The sequence below is a fragment of the Asparagus officinalis genome, chromosome 5, assembly GCF_001876935.1.
Source record: "Asparagus officinalis chromosome 5, Aspof.V1, whole genome shotgun sequence".
Taxonomy (NCBI): domain Eukaryota; kingdom Viridiplantae; phylum Streptophyta; class Magnoliopsida; order Asparagales; family Asparagaceae; genus Asparagus; species Asparagus officinalis.
This window is the reverse complement of record NC_033798.1, coordinates 9,844,325-9,849,296: the sequence shown is the minus strand read 5'-3', so window position 1 is coordinate 9,849,296 and position 4,972 is coordinate 9,844,325.

Below are 4,972 nucleotides of genomic sequence, written 5' to 3'. Positions count from 1 at the left end.
AGCAGGCGACCATCGACTCTCTAAGAGAGATGATGGAGCAACTGCTGAACAAGAAGAAGAAGAAGAAAATGGCCTAGCGTCCCCTACCTCGGCAAACTAGGGACAAGGAGTGGATACCTCCCCGTCGCCCGGCGACTGAAACGGAAGACAATGGTGATCAACAATCCGATTACTCTTCCAAGACGTCGCTTGGGACGTCGCATACCGGTAGTATCCGTGACAAGAGGTTTGACGAGTTTCAGGACCAGCTCAACGCGCTGAAACTTTAGCAAAACATGAACAAGCTGGGGGTGGTGCGTCCCTATCCTATCGAATGGGACACGGTCCCATACCCAGCAAAGTTCAAGCCAATCAGCTTGGTACAGTTTGATGGCAAGGGATCGCCCTCGTAGCACATCTACTACTTCATGGCGTAGACTGGATTCCTTACGGGGAATGACGCCATTCTCACTCGACTATTCATAGGTACCCTCAAGGGGGTGGCCTTCGAATGGTTCCGCAAACTGGAGGAAAAGAGATCATGGCAGTCGACTCCGCCCCAGCGCCAAAGGCTGCTCAGAAGCCGAAACCCAGGCAATTTGAACCGCGCCCCCCGCGACAATACGACTTCAAAGAAGATCAGGTGGTGGCGACCTTCGACACTCTACTCAAGAGTGGGCGAATTAAGTTGCCCGAAGCCGCGAATCCTGAGGAGGCGGACAAAACCGGTGACCCAAGTTACTGTGCCTATCACAGATTCCTCGGCCATCACACAACCAAGTGCTACGTCCTCAAGGACAAACTCCAGGCCCTCTACGATGCGGGGGTTTTGAAGAAAGAGAAAGTCCAAAAGCAAGTGACTACGAACATGATCACTTTGAGCTTTGGGACAGATCTCCCGGATGTTCAAGCTCCAACGGGGGTAATTCCTATCCCCAAGGCGGTCTTGAAAATCACTAATGACGATCCTCACAACCAGCGGGGAAAGGGTTTGGTCCCACAGACTCTGCCATCAGGGCAGGTGATGTGGGTCCATCCAGACCTCCTCAATGATGAACAGTGGACTGCACGGCCTTCCAAGGAGGCTAAGGGGAAACAATGCAACGTTGTCTCCGCCATCCTAGGTAGAGATAACGAGGCAGTGACTGCCCTGACCGACTCTGAAGAAGACACCAACGTCTTCGCCACGAGAGCTGGGAAGGAGTTCGCCAGGGAGTATCCCACGAGGGCGGAGAACCTGGCAGGACCTCCCACGAGGCCAGCCGCAGCAGCCACTCCCAATCCAGACGGGCCAAGCTCAAGCCGCCAACCTTTTCGGTTCAACGTGCTCGCACAGCTGAAGAGCATCCCCCCAGACGGGCCAAGCTCAAGCCGCCAACCTTTTCGGTTCAACGTGCTCGCACAGCTGAAGAGCATCCCCACTCGAATCACCATGTACGACCTCCTGCGGTTGTCCAGGTCTACCCAGGAGGCTCTACAAGAGGCGCTAGCCGACTCAGAGGCGTTCTCCACCCACTTCTCGAAAGAGACAGAGGCAGAACGAGAATGCACGAATTGTTGCCAGGTCTATGAGAGACAGGTCCCGTGCATCACTTTCACTCCCGAGGACATGCTCATCAAGAGCACATCCCATGATCGACCGCTGTACTTCACAAGATATGTCGGCTCATCGAAGGTAGATCGGATTCAGGTCGACCCAGGTTCGGCGCTGAGCATCGTGCCCCTAAAGTTAATCAAACACTTGGGGATACCGTCGAAGTGCCTGGCCTCAACCGCGACTACCATCTTCGGGTTTAACGCTACAGGGACTCGACCACTCGGCAAGATCCGCCTGAAGTGTCGGATAGGCGACATGAAGACGGAGGTGACATGCTACGTCATCGACGCCGAACCCTCCTACAACATACTCTTGGGACGTCCGTGGATTCATGGCAACCGAATAGTTCCATCCACGCTACACCAGTGCCTGAAGTATGTGGATAACTACGAGCAAGTAAAGACGATGGTGGCCGACAAGCAGCCCTTTAAAGGCGTCGAAAACTACTTCACGAATTCACTGTTGTACCAGGACCCCGACGAGCCGCCAGCAGAAGAGCTGGAGAGTGGCAACGAGGCGGACAGCGAGCCTGAGTACGTTGACAACCTAATCCTGAATGACTTCGAGTCGATTGTAATCGGTTACGAGAGTCACCATGTAACCAACGCTGTTCAGTCGGAGGAAATTATCATAAATGAGAAATCCGACTTTGCTTATTTGTCGTCTTGCTCCACATCTGAGGATGATGCACCCAATAGCCTATGGTCGACACTCTACAGTGATCCTTCCCTACCCTTGCCGGTGTGCTCGTCATACGTTGCCAAGACGCAGCCGATCAGGTCATCGCAAGCTGTGTTCGTAGTGTCGGCCCGAAATAATTATCGAAAAGATATTATTTTCGGTCGAATCGATCATCCCCTACGTACGCTATGGGATGAATCCGAGGACGAGGACCCAGCACCCCAGTTTTCACAATACAGTCGAGTTGCGAAACACATGATGAGCGACATGGGGTATGACCTCACTCGTTCAGAGGGCCTGGATTACGGCCGAGGGTGCAAAACGGTCATCCCACCCGCTCACGTACCCAGAGGGAAACCCTCAAATTACTTCAACAGGACTCGGAGAGGCCTAGGCTACTCCTCCTCCTCGTCAGATCTGTATTTCTACGTCAATGAAGATTCCGACTATGCATGTTCGAGAGATCAATCGTCAACAACCTCGGCTTGGGACTCGGACATCAGCGTGCGGGATCTGTTCGGTAGCCTTACAGTCAACATGGCTACGATAGACCCCGCCGAAATGGCGGAGGACGGCCAACTCCCACTTTATGACGAGATATGGGATCGCCATGTTAACGCCCAGTGGAACAGTCGCTTTGAGCAACGCGAACCGCCGACCGCAACATCAGCCCTGACGCCAAACCAATCAAACAACAGCAGAGGCGTTTTCGCCCCCAAATCATGGAGGCGATCGAAGCTGAAGTAAAGAAGCTGATCGAGTCTGGTTTCATCAGAGAGGAGCAACACCCCGACTGGGTGGCAAATATTATTTCGGTCTTGAAGAAAAACGGTAAGATCCGCATCTACATCGACTTTAGGAACCTCAACGCGGCATGCCCTAAAGACGAGTTTCCCCTGCCCATCACGGATGTCATCATTGACAACACGTGCGGATTCGAGAGGATGTCCTTCATGGATGGCTTCTCGGGGTACAATCAAATCAAAATGCACCCCGAGGACGAGAAGCACACTGCGTTCAGAACGCCCATGGGGGTGTACTGCTACACCGTTATGCCTTTCGGACTCAAAAACGCTGGCGCAACCTACCAACGCGCCATGAGTATGATTTTCCGAGATCATCTGCGAAAGACGGTCGAATGCTATGTAGACGACCTGGTTGTGAAGAGTCGCCGTAAGGAGGACCACCTCCAAGACCTGAAGGCGATGTTCGAACTCATGAGGACTCATCAACTCAAGATGAATCCTACTAAGTCCTTCTTGGGGATGTCTAGCGGTAAATTCCTCGGTTTCGTCGTCACGACGAAAGGAATCCGGATTGATCCAGACAAGGTGCGAGCTATCCAAGAGCTTCAACCTCCCCAAAATCTTAAAGAGCTAAGAGGCCTCCAGGGACGATTGGCTTACATCCGAAGGTTCATCTCAAATCTCTCGGGCAAATGTCAACCCTTCTCTAAGCTGATGAAGAAAGGTACTTCCTTCGTGTGGGACGAGCCATGCCAAAAGGCCTTTGAAGAGATCAAGGCTTATCTCTCAAACCCGCCTATCCTTGCGGCGCCAATCTCAGGAAGGCCGTTCCTCATATATATATGGGCCATGGAGCATTCTCTAGGCGCACTCCTGGCACAAAACGACGATGCGGGCCATGAGCAAGGCATCTACTACCTGAGCAGAACCTTGCAGGGCGCCGAACGGTGATACCCAATGGTTGAGAAGGAGTGCCTAGCCTTGGTGTTCTCCATCCAAAAGATGCGACACTACTTGGTTGGCCAAACAATCCATGTCATTTCCCGGATGAACCCCATTCGGGTCTTCATGACACAACGTACAGCGTTAAACTGGCGCCTGGCCAGGTGGGCGCTTCTGCTCTCTCAATACGATATCGACTTCATGCCACAAAAATCAGTCAAGGGACAGGCCATCTGTGATCTCATGGCTAGTCACCCGTTGGGAGCGAAGACCAATCTATTTGAAGATCTGCCAGATGAACCTCCCGAAGCCAATGTGACTTCGTCACCAGAGGTGTGGCAGATGTTCTTTGACGGCGCGTCTCGTGCAGGCGCGAGCGGTTCTATCTCTGCAGGAGTGGGGGTGGTCCTCACCTCTCCGCATGGCCACGTGTTACCCCGGGCCTTTTCCTTGACGGAGCCGTGCACCAATAACGTGGCTGAGTACAACGCGTTGCTCATAGGGCTCGATTTGGCCAAACGGTCAGGGATCAAGCATCTGGAAGCCTACGGAGACTCCCAACTCATCGTTAAGCAAATGACCGACGAGTATGAAGTCAGGAACGACGATCTCATCCCACTCCACAAAGCGGCTGTCGGACTAGTGGAGTTATTTGAGAGTTTCCGTATTGAGCACGTGCTCCGTTCCAAGAACACACATGCGGATGCTCTCGCATCCTTGGCGGCTAACTTAGCCCAGCCTTTGGGAACGACCCAACGAGTCACAGTCACCATCCGAAAACTCTTTCGACTAAAAGACGTCCCAGAGGCGAACGCCACCCATCTATCCCCTGACCAACCTGATCAGGAAGACTGGCGTCTCCCGATCATCGATTACATCCTATACGGCATGTTGCCTGAAGACGCAAGGGAACGAGAGTCTATCCGACGACGTGCCTCGAGGTTCTACTATGATTCAACCACTAAGACGCTATATCGGAGGTCATACGACGGCTTGTTGCTTCGATGTCTTTCAAAGGCAGAGGCGC